Source organism: Numida meleagris, chromosome 3 (assembly GCF_002078875.1).
Source record: "Numida meleagris isolate 19003 breed g44 Domestic line chromosome 3, NumMel1.0, whole genome shotgun sequence".
NCBI lineage: Eukaryota > Metazoa > Chordata > Aves > Galliformes > Numididae > Numida > Numida meleagris.
Genome location: NC_034411.1, coordinates 57,011,935 through 57,025,773, shown reverse-complemented (window position 1 = coordinate 57,025,773; position 13,839 = coordinate 57,011,935). Strand labels below are relative to the sequence as shown.

General features: G+C 43.9%; 1 long non-coding RNA gene across 1 annotated transcript in view; it reads right to left on the bottom strand.

The window, feature by feature from the left end:
* LOC110395305 overlaps positions 9,710 to 13,839 on the bottom strand; it is a 35,591-nt gene continuing 31,461 nt past the window's right edge. Inside the window, exon 5 of the long non-coding RNA XR_002436324.1 lies at positions 9,710 to 13,574. This is a non-coding gene — a long non-coding RNA (uncharacterized LOC110395305). The remainder of the gene's footprint in view (positions 13,575 to 13,839) is intronic.

Here is a 13,839-nt window from a genome sequence, read left to right as displayed (position 1 = left end):
TCTCTGAGCCCCCTGACTTGGCTGAACATGAGGCAGGTCCCGGATGCCCTGGAAACAAAGTTGGCCTTGTGGCTCACTTGTTCAAGCACACCTCTGCGGCTGCTAGCCTGGAGGTGGCACGTGTTCTACCAGACCTACCTGTCTGTAGCACAGACCTTAGACATGCTATCTCAGTCCTGCTTCAGTCACTTACCTGGACCAAAATACTTTTTTGGCTCTAATGGCAAAGATCTAACCCAGGGTGCATTATGGCATAATTCAGTAATTCAGCCTTTTCTTTGATAACAGTATCAGTCTGGACCCAGTGTGAGGACTGCTAAAATGAAGAGAACCTACTGGTAGTAGAAGACCTTTGGGCTTATACCAATTTCATTCATATCTGAAGATCTATTTAGGAGCATGAAAGGAGAGAGAGATCTTTGAATATGCATGTATTTGATGGATCAAACCATTGCTGTAGGCATCGGAGGAAAATACTGCAAGCACAATAAGTTTCAGGAACATTGTGCAGACAGTTCCCTTTGGATTATTTTTTTCCTGGTTTGCTTTACACATTAGAGAATTAGAGAAGGCTTGCCCAATATTTACACAACTGTATTAGCTGAATAGTGCGTACAGTAATATAAGCTTTTTCAGTTGCTATCACATAATCAAAATACACAGAAGCCCAGTTTTTGTTACCTTTTACTAACATGGTTTCTCTCCTAAACAGGAAAAGAAAATGAATTTTGCCAGGAGCACTCCCAGCCCCTTCTGTGAGCAGTTAACACCAAAGACAGAGCAAAAGCACAGAGCTCCCCCAGAGAAGCCCTAAGAACAGAAACCTTTTCCCCTGCTGCACATCAATAGCTAACTCTATGCCCCTGAAAGTTGTGTAACGTTCAAAACCTGGACAGGAGATGCACAGGGCCTGTACACTCGGCTGACATAGATGCCTGTTCTGCAGGTGGAGAGAGGATGCCACAAAGGAAAGCGAGGTGCCCCATCCAGCATCTTTGTTAAACATGAGGAGTGTGGGCAAAAGAGACAGTAGCTGTTTTTCCAGTTGACTTCTAAGGTTTCTTCAGTCTATTCCTCCCACAGAATGATTAGATCAGCTGGGTCGCTTTCATAACATGCTTTGGATGATCAAATTAGCCAAGAAATGGTCAGATTACTTCTGCATTGCTACCATCTTTACAGTGATGTAAACACGTCAGTTAAAAGGGTTTGCTCTGACAGGATCCCTGCTGTTACTGAGTCAGTGGCTTCTATCATGGTGGCAGCCCCAAGCAGCGTGGCAGGAGTCATCTTCTCTTTTCATGCCCTCTCCCAGACCTGGATCTGCTGATCAGCACCTGTCCCTGGGCACTGCAGTGCTGTGTTGCACAGCTGCAGGCATGCAATAACCCTGATGTTCGATGTTCATTGGGCTTTCAGGAACTCACAGCAAAGAGTATCTGATCTTCAGACCTTGCATTTTGCAAAACAAAACAAACAAACAAACAAAAAAAAAAAACAGAGAAAGATACCTTTAGACTGAAAAAGACTCAGCTGTGTTTCCTGTGAGCAATAACAAGATCAATGTTTGTAATCTGCGGTGGAACAGCAACGATAGCACAAAAGCATTATGTACTCAGAAATATTTATCTAAATAACTGTGAATGAGTAAACAAATTGCTGGCCACCTATTTAGCTTTTCAAGGACCAGAGAGCAGTTTCAAATAATGTGTTTTGAAGATTTGCAGCTAAAAATTGCAAATCTGAGCTCTGACCTTGGGATTATGACATACTGCTGCTTTCCCATCAGTCACAATACCTTGGGAATACTTCATGTGGATTCGCTATGGTTACAGTGATTTCCAAACTAGGTTCTGGGTGGAACTCTTAAGTTCTGAATAGACCATTTTTTTTTGCATCTAATACATCTCTCTCCTAAAGTGTGCTAGGAGTTCTCAGATGGAGCCCGCAGAGCGGGTGGATCTGATTTTCTAATGCCTGAAAACTGTGAAATCCACGAAGAAATACTTAGATGAAGCCACTGGCTGAATGCATGGCTGACTCTGTAACAAAAGTTGTGAGAAGGGTCCCCTATACAAGCGGAGCTCTGAGCTTGGTGCTGGCTGGCTCCAGCTGATGCCTGGCCCCTTTGGTGATGCAGCACAAGAAAGCTCTGCTGCACAACTCTGTCTATCCTGCCTGAGACTGTCAGAGACCCACTCCTTGTGTATCTTGGCTACATGGGTCATGTTTGTGACTTAAAGAGGACTCATGCCTGTCATACTGCCCTTTCCTGCTGAGCTTCCTCCGTCTCCTCACACTGGAGCATGAACTCAAGCGACATTTTTCCCAGAACAGAGGTGCCTGGCTGTGCTATCCCTGTTCCTCTGGACACTGCATGCTTTCAGCCTGGCTGCACAAGCCCCTCATGTCACTGCATCACCACAGCCTCCATGGTGTGTAGCAGCATAGGGCAGCCCACACTGCCACTGTTTGTTTTTTTGCTAGTGTTAGGTGTGTCAGGGACCATGAGCTGTTTCCTAGCATTTGCTTCATTATTAATACCGGATGCTATAGCCTTTGTTGCTCACTAACTGCAGAAGCATCTGAGGGAGCAGAGTACATGCTGAGGACGAGCTGGGAGCATCGCAGAGTCATAATTGCAGGATAAGATCCAGGTATGAGAATAGCAAAATAATAAATACCAAATTGGAAAATACGAAAAAAAACATTGTGTAGGGCATTCTCTATGAGATCATTTGTCTTTCCTCGTCTTGTCCCTGAACCTAAGAGGCGGGAACAATCCTGCTGAAAGTCTCCACAAAAATCTTCCCTTCACAAGCTGCAGGTTCCCAGGGTACTTACTGTCCAGGAAAGTGATCATAAATAAATAAATGAAACCCCTAATTCACATACATGAGGATCTTCTATTCACCCTCAGATCAGGGACAGGAACTTCTATAGGCAAACACTGTCAATGTCTCCAGCTTCTTCGGTTGGCTTGTCTCCACTGTGAGACAGTCCTGAGTCAGGATTGAAGTCAGTGCTCATCACATTGCCTCCACATTCGTCATGTCCCAAAGGGGATAAAATGTGGCTCGGGCCACTTTGAAAGTCAGATCCAAAATCCTTTTAAAACCTGTCACTTTAAATTGGAGCTATCAGTAAAGAGAATTAACATTTGTCAAGACACATCTACAGCTTTCAGAGTCTGTTTTGCTCCAGGATGTCTGTTGCAGTGTTGCATTTCCTCACATTTGGAGCGTGCCCCCCCAGCGCCGTGGTGACTGCAGACAGCTGTGAATGAGAAGGGCGAGGGCGGGTAGAGAAGGACCTGGGGAAGCTGCAGGAGCTGAACAAGTTGAGCGCTTCACTCAGATGCCACCCTGATGCCAGGCAGCACAGGATGTTTTCTCAAGTAGTGACTTCAGTTATACAAGTGCCCTTTACCATTTATGCAGCATGGAACCAAGCATCACAGGGCTGTCTCTTGTCTTGCTGACTGCGCTGTAAATATCAAAGAGCACCCACTTACTCCCTACCAGACATCCATCCCTCACCACTGCCTTTTTTACTTCTTGCCCCCGCTCCTTTGGAACTGTAACATTTCATCCTCTTTAGAAGACACATAGTGGCACCAGCCCTGTCGCTCCTCACCGACCTCCTTCCATATGGCCACAACTTCACAGCAAGCAACCAAGAAAATAATGGCTTTCAGATCATCCATAGCTCTGCAGCACTGGAGGAGCAATGCCACAAAAGGGCAAATTGCAGAAGAAGGCCCGCTGGGTTGCTCAAGCTCAACCTGAGACTCACTAGTGGTAGCTCTCCACACACTCCCTGCTGTGGTGCCTGCACAGCCCACCCCCCCTGTGTGAGGGCATTGGGGCAGGGGCCAGGGTCCCACCTACACCAACCCTGCAGCCAAGGCTTCCCCCACAGGGGGGGTCATAGATCATAGAATCATTTGAGTTGGAAGGGACCCTTAAAAGACCATCTAGTCCAACTCTGCTGCAATGAACAGGGACACCTACAGCCAGATCCAGTTGCTCAGAGAAGATGTTTCCCCTTCATTTGTTCAAGTCAGGCTGCTTGGCTAATTTTCAGCTAAATATCACATTTTAAATACATGATTCCCAAATCTGCAGCTGAATGGTATTCTTAGTTCTCACTAGACCTTCCCACATAAAAGCAATTTGTATTTCAGTCAGGGTAGAGGATGTGGTGTATATGCAACAAAGCTACCGGAGGCAGGCTGAGAAAACATAAATGAGCTTCATTTCTGTTGCTTTCAAGTTCCTTGTGCAATCTCTTCAGTTCTTATTTACTGTAATCAACTTCCATCTGATGGCAATTTGTAGGTAATTGTGCACTACAGTTTGTTCAATATTCACAGCAAAACTGCATCCTTCTGAAACCTGAAGTAAACCTCTGGAAATGCTATAGCTCCAAAAAGATGAAAAGGTCTCAGCCCAGGACACTCATTGTGCTGCTCCAGAGAAAGTACAGAGGCAGAACACAAGGGCACCAGGAGCTCAAAGCAGCTTTTCACATTGAGATTATTGCAAAGATAAAGAAGTTCAAACTGACTGTGATCTTGTGCTCTCCCTGCCCCGAGAACTGCTCCAGGGTGGGTCACAGGGCTTCGGCGTTGCCTCATACAGCTGGGAGAAGTAGGGAAGGCCTCCTATGGAAAGCTTTTATTCCTGGTGGCAGTAGGTGAGCATGGCATTAGTTTGAGCTCTGCTGGGCTGAGGTCGATAAATTCACCCAGGTCCTCACTCTTCTGGCTTCTCTCCAATCATGACTGAATAGCTCATTAACCTTGGTTCAGCTGTTCTCATGGCACAGCCCTTTTTGAACTGATAGGGTCCTTCTCTGGAACAGGAATGATGTATTTGTGTTTGTAAAGATCTGTGTAAATTTATGGTGCTACTTAAGTGCTGAGCAATAACAAACATAGCAAAGGTCAGCACAGCTGCCAGACTCAGCATGCCTGCGAGAGATAAGCCTGGCATGGAAAAGCTGTTTGTGTTACACAGAGACAGCAGCAGCCTCCCAGGCAGACTCAGGAGATGCTGTCCTGAGAAGAAATGGAGCAGTGGTATGAACACAGCCCTCACAGGGGCTGAGCAGCACGGACACTTCTAGGCAGTGGGTGCAGTTCAGAAAAGGCCTTCTCTGCTGTCACTGCTGGAAGCTGTAATAGATTCAACTGGTTTAAGATTTTGGGGTGGGCTGTGACCCAATTGTTCTCTGCTTCCACCTGAAACGTACTTACTTTCTGTGTAGTCCTTATCCTGGAGCACAGGCCTCCCCTGGCATTTGGGAGATGATTGGGGAGAGCACTCTGTGTGATAAGCCTGAAGCAAGACTGATTACATTTTGAATTAAGCTTTCTTATCAGACAGATTAGCTATTGCCTCTGTCCATTTCTGGTGAATGGGCTCCTTTGCTTTGCAGCCAGCAGTGTTTTAAAGCTCCTTTAACATCCAAAATGCCTAGATCCTTGCACAAACAAACAAAGCTGGTTTGTGTGAAGTCAAATTCTCCGTGGAGGTCTGCACACTCTGCCACTGTAAAGAGAGGCGTGTATGAAAGCTGCTTTGGAATAGCTAAACCATTTAAATCCATTAGAAGGCTTCACAATTAAATTTGCATGCAGCTAGGGCCTGTTCCTTCTCTCCTCAGTAGCAGCAGGCCCAGCCGTCTGGAGAGTATCAGTGCCATGTTTCAGTGCCTCACTCTGTCACCTTGGCCTCCACCAGCCAGCTTGGTGAGGCAAACCTGGCTGCTCACAAGTGCTGCTTTCCCACAGACCAGCCTCCCAATGGCAAAGGCAATGCAGATGTGGGTGGATGCCCAGCCTGCCTTGAAGGAGGCTTGTCAGCCACCCAGCAAGTGGAACCCATGGGGGCTTTGCACCAGGTGAACCCACAGAGGCTGCAGATGTGTGCTTGGGCAGGGCCCAAGGAGACAGCAGGACCTGGGAGCCTTTGGGGGGGGGGATCTTTTCTAGACAGGGTGTGGGAAGAGGGCACTGTGGCTGAAGCAGCTTCATGTGGTGAGAAGGTGACAGGGAAAATTTAAAGCAAGCGGATCGTGAAGAAAAGGCCAGATGTTGACTCTCATAGCAACTTCAGCAATCCCTGCTCCTCATTAGAGGGCTAATGGTGCCAGAAGTGTCATGCGGCAGCTTTCTATATTAAGAGCCAGAGCATAAATGAGCACTGCCATGCAGATTTAGGGTTCAGCTGTCTTTGGGTGCAGAGGATCCTTATCAAAATGGACGGCTGCTACAAATGGATAAATTGCCATGGATTTGTCTGTCAGGGTTAGAAAAATCATGTCTTCCCATGTCCACACAGAAATCCCTCTGGTTAGGCAGGCATCTCTGCTTTCAAACATGGGCCAGTGCCATGTGTAACAGCGGCTGTGTGCTCCCAAAACATTTCCTTGCCATTAGGATGCAGGGAGACAATATCAGCCAGCCCAGCTCACTTCTCCCTCCTTCTGCTCCAGCCACAGGGAGCTGCTGCGTGCTGACAGCAGTCACAGCAGCCATGAGGAGCCTGAGGCTTTAATCGGTTTCTGATTGAGCCTTGCTGCCTGACTCCTGGCGCAGGGCAGGGGCACCTCCCTTTCCTGAAAGTCATTCAGGGGAATGCTGAGCGGGTGTTCTTTTCTGGCTGTTCATAGTATGCTATTTAAAGTTTCATTCAAGGGGAAAAAATAAGCAATGTTTTAGTCTGAAAAACACTAACAAGTAAGGAAAATTCAGTGACACATCGTGTATTCAAAAAATACCTGGAACTTAAAATCTTAATGTCTTTTTTAAAATATGATATCTTTTTTTTTCGTCAGAAATAAGACTAACACACTTTGATGTGCCCAGTATGTTTCAGAAAGCATTTTGTGAGCATCGGAGTGCTACTGCTCCCTGTAACTTAAACACTATTTCTTTCAATCTCTTAAGTGCCCTTTGCCCATCTGTATTGCAAGTCCTGCTGTTCCAAGTGGATGTGAATAGACATGTAGGGCTGGCTTCTAAATTCACACCCTGCTGACAGTTTGGACAGTTTGTGCTGCAAAATAATCATAGAATCGTAGAATCATTTGAGTTGGAAAGAACACCTAGAGGCCATCTAGTCCAACTCCCCTGCAATGAACAGGAACACCTACAGCAGTTCAGGTTGCTCAGAGCCTCCTCCAGCCTGAACCTGGAAGTCACCAGGGATGAGGCATCCACCATCTCTCTAGGCAAGCTGTTCCAGTGGCTCCCCACCCTTACTGTAAAAAACTTCTTCCTAATATCCAGTCTAATTCAATCTAACATGATGTAATGCTTCTGTTTTGTGGAGTGAGCTGTTCTGCTAACCCTGTGAGAGCAGCTCTCTCCTGGTTTGGGCTTCTAGGAGAACTACCAGCTGGAAGGTGATGAATGAGGAGGAGCATGGGCTGGGAGAAACCATTAGTGATAGAGTTGGCCAACAGCTGTGAGCACCTGTAAGGAAAGGGAAGCAAAACTTCTGGTTGTACATAGCCTCAGAGACTCAGTGCATTCCTGAAGGCTGTCTCTTGTACCACTGGGACAAATGCAGGACCTTCACTGGCCTTAGGTATGACCAACGTAGGTGTTTGGTGTTTGCTTTCCCACTGTGAGACAATAATACACATACTTACCTTTTCAGTCACTTCTGTATTTCCAAATACTTTTAAGAGATCTTTCTAGAGCATTTTCTTGTAACAAGATCAGAAATATGCAAGGGATCTTTCTTGATCTCCATTCCCTGCTCCCTTCTTTTTCGGTTCAGCATATACAGCGGTTTCCTTTTGCTTTTGCTTTTGTTTTTAATGGTTTTAGTATAATTATTATAGTGCTCAAGTACAAGAGTTTTTCATCACATAGCTTGAAGTATACATTGCTGAGGAGCAAGGATATGATGGTGGAGGTGTTAATTTTCTTTCAATAAACCAGAGAAAGGATTATTTATCCTCCAGCTGCTCAGAAATGTTGCCAGAACTTGCAGTTTTAGCAGAAGAGAGCACAGAAAGTGTGTGCTTGCAAGCTTTTTGCTAGCTATTTGCCACTTTGCAAAGCTATTTGCCGCTTTGCTCCTCAAATTCTTCAGGCATGGAAATATTACATGTGTAATGAAGTGGCAATTACAAAAGTAACAGTCCTTATTAGTCCCTTTGGCAGTGAGGATAATTCTAGATGATTTTCGTCCTGTTCTCTGCAGATTCCACTGAAATGTAAGACCAGTTTCTCAAGTCTTTCCAGTAGCCTCAGGGGAAGGAGCCTCATGTCCACTGGGGCTGTGTCCTAGGTGTTTCCTATGTGCAAGTCTCTGAGTGGCTTGCATTTAACTGCTTCTTGAGAGGTAATAATGCTGCCACTGCAGATACAATTTGCAGGATGTACTACCAAAAAGATGCAAAAAAAAAAAAAAAAAAAAAAAAACCACTCCTAGGCTTTGCGAATTGGTGCGCTAGGGATTTCTGCCGGGATGGGGAGGGGTCAATTTACACTTCAAACACTGAAGTGTTCCCTTGGATACATCTGCAGAGCTCCTTCAGAAGTTAATAAGGACCATGAAATTTAAGAAGATACAATTTAGCTTAACTGTGTCCTTCTAACAACGCAATTTATATGGCTAATTCACTTTAATGTGCTAACCCAGTTTTTAAATGAGTTTCTGAATGCTTGAGCTGAGGCATGCTAAGGAGAAGAGGATGTCGGGAGGCATCTCCCAAATTCTCTTAAAACAAGAAATTAGATGCCAACAAAATAAATCCCATATCTCTAGAATACTCCAAGATTGGGAAGAGGGTTTATGTATCCAAAAGCTCTTTTTTTTTTTTTTTCCCCATCTTAGTTAGTTTATTCAAGAAAAGGTTGACTCTACCTAGAAACTGTCTTAGCATGTCTAAGACAATCTTGTAAGATGCTGCTGCTGCTTTTTTTTTTTTCTTTTTTCAGTGACACTTATCTCTAAAATGCTCCAGAGTGTAAGTCACCAGTTGTGGGTGGAGTGAAATGGAAGGAAGGTTTTCTTTTTTTTAAAGCACATGTTTTGATCCCTTCCTTGTTAGTAGATTTTTAGCATCAATAGGAATCTAAAATAAGTTCAAAACAATAAAAAGAGCAATGTAAAGATGGTAATTAAGTGTTTCTTTTTCATTTCGACACTTTTGATTCAGTGATGTAGGGCAGCCAACAGATATCCTAAACTCCTGCAACCTTGGGGCAGATTGTGCCCAGCTCTGAAACAGGGACGGTGGGTTTCCTTCCAATGAAGGATTTTCTAAAGCAGCAGCAGGTCTAACTTTATTAAAAACAAGAGTTTTTCTTTAATTGATCCATCTTAAGACAATTATGCCGGCTCACATTCACATGTTAAATACACTGAGGTCAGTTTAGCTTTGTCTACAGTAATCAAATAGAAAAGTCCACATCAAAAGAAACTGATTTGTTGCTCTGATACAGACTGAGAGTGCAGGAAGATGCCAAAGCAGAATCACAGTGTCCACTTGCTTTGTCCTGCCTTGTTCTTGAAGCAGGCTTATGTGGCACTGGTGTGGGTACTACAGAAACTTCTGCAGTACATGGAGACATTACAAAACAGGGGCAGAAACAGGAGCGTCAGCTCTTTTTCCTTTATTTTTGAAAAAGATCAGATCAGAGGAAACATTTTAAAAGCAACTTTTGTTGTTGTTTTCTTTTAGATTTTTTTTTTTTTTTACTACAATGATTATGCACCATTAATTCCTTCTCTTCCCCTCTGCCTTTCTCTGCCTTGGTTCCTGGGGGGCTGAAAACCTGCTGCTGCCAAACCTTCAATGAAGAGGATGCAGAACAGCTCTCACAGCCTTCCAGGTGGCATGGGAACGTGGAATGAAACAAAGGAAAGCATCATTTCAAAAGTCTAGTCAGAAATAAAAGGGCTTGGATGCCTGAGCAACCTTTCTGGCACCTGGTCTCCAAAGCTGTCTGCACCTTCCCACTCATGTTTGCCAGAAGCTGAGCTGTTCTTGCTGCAGTTTGGCATCTCCTTCTCTTTACTACAAGGACCACCACTGAGACTACCTGTGTACTCTCACATAACAGAACTGTGTGCAGCTGTAAGATTTTGAACATGGCTCTGGTGGACTTTGTCTTGCACCACTTTAAAGCCTGAGATAGATGGATGCGATGGCAATGATGAGGTTAGAATTTCTGGGTTAGAAATAAAATAACCAATTTTTTGCATCTCTACTTCTAAATAAAGTCTTGTCATTGATGTATACTAAGGCAGTCAGAAAATGTGCAATAAAGAAAAAAATGAGATTGCTGGATATTAAACCTGTATAAAAGCAAATACTTCAGTTAAAGGAACATAACAGGAGAGGAATTTTTTCACATTTTTAGACAGGTCAGACATTCACTCTTCCTGTTGAGGATGAGTACAGATGAGTAGGTGTGCCATGTAGATGGGAAAAACAATTCTCATTTATACAGAGATAACTGACCATTGACTATTGGAGTTTCAGAAACAGCAATAAGCTCCGTGCTCAGTCTTGTCTTCATGGGACTCGTTCCTGCTTGTGTGCCCATGGAAGCATTGTGTCTTCATAGTGCAGCTTGCTTGCTCATCCTTCATCCATGGTCATGCAATCAGCTCACATGGGTTTCCTCTGTGCAAAGTCTGTTGAATTTTTTCATCTCTATAAAGATCTGGAGGCTAAAGGTATGTCTATTTTTCTAAAAAGAGGAACAGTAGGGACAGATTAAATATATAAGGTATGTAATACAATGTTTAACAACAAAAAAAAAGCACTTAATGAGTCCATCATGAACCTGGTGGAGCTTGGTGCTACTGGACTGTAGCCAAGCCGTGAACTGTCCTTAGTAGCATGGAAGGGAAATCGTGATAGTTTTTGTCAAAGCCGAAGAGAGAGGTCTGGCCACTTCACATCTATTACTCAAATAGATGCAGTAAAGTTGATTTTTCCCTAAGAAACCATTTTTCTAGCAAATCTAAACACTGAGCTCACAGATTAACTATTGTCATGCCAGAATTCTAATTCTAACATTTATTTAGTGTAGTATATCAGCATCTAGTATAGCATTTCAGTGAAGAGCCATAAAATATAAACATATAAAAATGCAAACAAGAGCTTATTCTCTTAGAAGGAAACACAGAATGAGATCTGTCTTTTAAGAAAGAGATCATGTGAAGTTTTCCCTTCAATGGCGTTACTAACTGAAGGAAGAACCCTGCCACCTTTCAAGGTTCTTGTCAGTATCTGTAACCATAGAGACCATAACAATATCTCCTTAAAAAATATTGCCAATTATCTATTTTAACCTGTTACCTATTTATTATCCTGAGGTATAGGATTATAGAACAATTGCAGGTAGGAGGAGCTCCAGAGCAGCATGACTTAGATCAGGTTGTTCAGGGCCATGTGACACCTGGTTGCAAATATCTGCAAGTACAGAGGATTCAGTTCTCCATAGCAGATTAATTGGTCATGTGAATGTGAAAAGGACTAGGTAAAATCCTGTGCTGTTGGTTACCCTTTGCCCTCAGCACCCTCAGCTGCACCCTGCCTGATTCCATGGCCTCATCCAGATGATACACATCATTATATTGATTTGTTTTACCTTTCCTCAGTGGTCCTGTATCCGGACAAGTCGCTGTGTACTTGGCACCACAGTGAATCTTCATTGTTCTCCACACTCCTCCCCAGCTTAATAGTAGATATGTGGCACCAGATGCAATGGTGCCACGGCACTGAGCATCACCTGGCAGCAGCTGATCAGACCTGGCCTTGCCCCTTCCATCCCTTGTGCTCCTGCACCAAACTGGGTGCTTTCAGCCTGCAGATTGGGTGCAAAGGGTGGGTGCTACTGCCTGAACTGGGAAACATTTTCCCAGGCCAAAAGAAAACATGATTTTGTTTTTAATTTCTTAATATCATTATTTACTCCTCCACCTTGCTGGACTCTGCACTGCAGATCTATGAAATCCATTGCAGTTTTGACCTTGATGTGATACAACATGCTCCAGCCAGGAGGAACAGCTCCTCCTCAGAAACACTAGTTTCTGTGGCTGGCAACATTTGGCACCTGTAGGAAATAAATCTATTGTTGCTGAAGAATATCTGCTTACTAAATAAAGCAAATCAAGGCAATAGATATAAGAAATCCCACTGTGCTTAAATAATCCCATAGCTCAGAAAAGCTACCTGGATCTTGTGATTAAAATGCTGATGAGCCTAGTGAATTAATGCTGCGATAATGCAACATTGCCTTTGAGCAGTTAGCTTGACTGCTGGGTCTGGTGTATTTACAGTTGGCTAATCCCCAGACTTACAAATGAAACTGAATTCCCTGGAGCAGTGTGTCTGTGTGATGCTGAATGGACTGAAAACAACTGACTGCACCTATAGACTGGGGAGACACACAGGGCTCTTATTTCCTTCTCCAGGTATGAGCAGCTTGCAGCCAGCATGGCCAGCAGGGCTCTTGTTGGCCAGCATCCCTTGCTATGCATTAAGAAGACATAGATGGAAGAAGCTTCAGAACAAGCAAAACTTGAATTGACACCAACTTGAATCCTCTGTTGGTGTCTCCAGCGCAGCAAAGCCAGATTCCCAGGGGAGAGCTGGACCCTGCGCAAGCCAAGCTTCAATAACACGGGAAATGGAAGGAAGGATAAGAAAGAAAACAGTGCTGAGGGCAGACTGTAGAAGGCAGCTCATCAGATAGTGTAAATTCTGCTGGTACCATGGATGTTAATGGCTCATCAGGACATTTTCCTCCTCTAGACCCAGCCAAAACTGAATGTTGGTTCTTTTAAAGTAAGTTCTTGCTAATGGCTCAGTCATAGAGCTGAATGGTAAGTGGAAGTGGAATTAGAAGTTTTCTAGGGGGAAAAAAACAGTTTTTTGATGGGCCTCGTTTCCACACTGGCAGTCAATAAGCTATTCCATTTTTAAGGCCTAGCCTGGGACAAAGAAGCAAAACAAGACACAAATATCCTTGTTCATCACCAATCCAATTACTCCTGACTGAATTATTGAAAATTTCCTCAGATCTCACATAGGATACCTAAAGTTTAAGAAAAAAAAACCTTTCAGATTATGACTACCTGGTCCTCCTTTGTCTCCTCTTTCGCTCCCCCCTTTCCCCACCTCCCCAACAAAAAAACTAGAAAATCAGATTTCTGGTGCTTGTTTCTCCCACATACTGTCACAAATATCCCATTACTTTAAAAGACCCAGAGCTGTAACTTCAGGAGCAGACCCACAAAACTGCACTGTGCCACACACATGCATCATATGGTTCAAAATACATCAGTGTGCCTAGCAGCATGAGGCAGTTGTCACAACCAAGAAGCTCCTTGTGTTTTCCATTTGCCCTTTTGACATCAGAATGGGTGACCAAAAAGCGAAATTTGGTGCAGAGAACTTGTGGCACTGGCTTCGTGTAAGTTTTTCTGATGACATGCTTCTGCGTAATGGAAATGATTCCAAAACATTCTTGAAAGAAGAGCATCCCCCTCTGTGAACTACTCAACTTGCTGGTTCAGGCAAATTCCATGCACCTGAGGAAAGAGATGCCATTCAGTTTGCTGTGTCTGTTTTCTTCCTCCTGAATTTTATGTTGGCTTGGGGCACTTCAAGGTTACCCACAGTTAAATAAACAAGATGCTTTGTTTTGCATCACGAACCTCTGAAGCTCAGCATTCAAAAAAAGTATGGATAAGCCAATACAAGGAAAGGAAAGGAAAGGAAAGGAAAGGAAAGGAAAGGAAAGGAAAGGAAAGGAAAGGAAAGGAAAGGAAAGGAAAGGAAAGGAAAGGAAAGGAA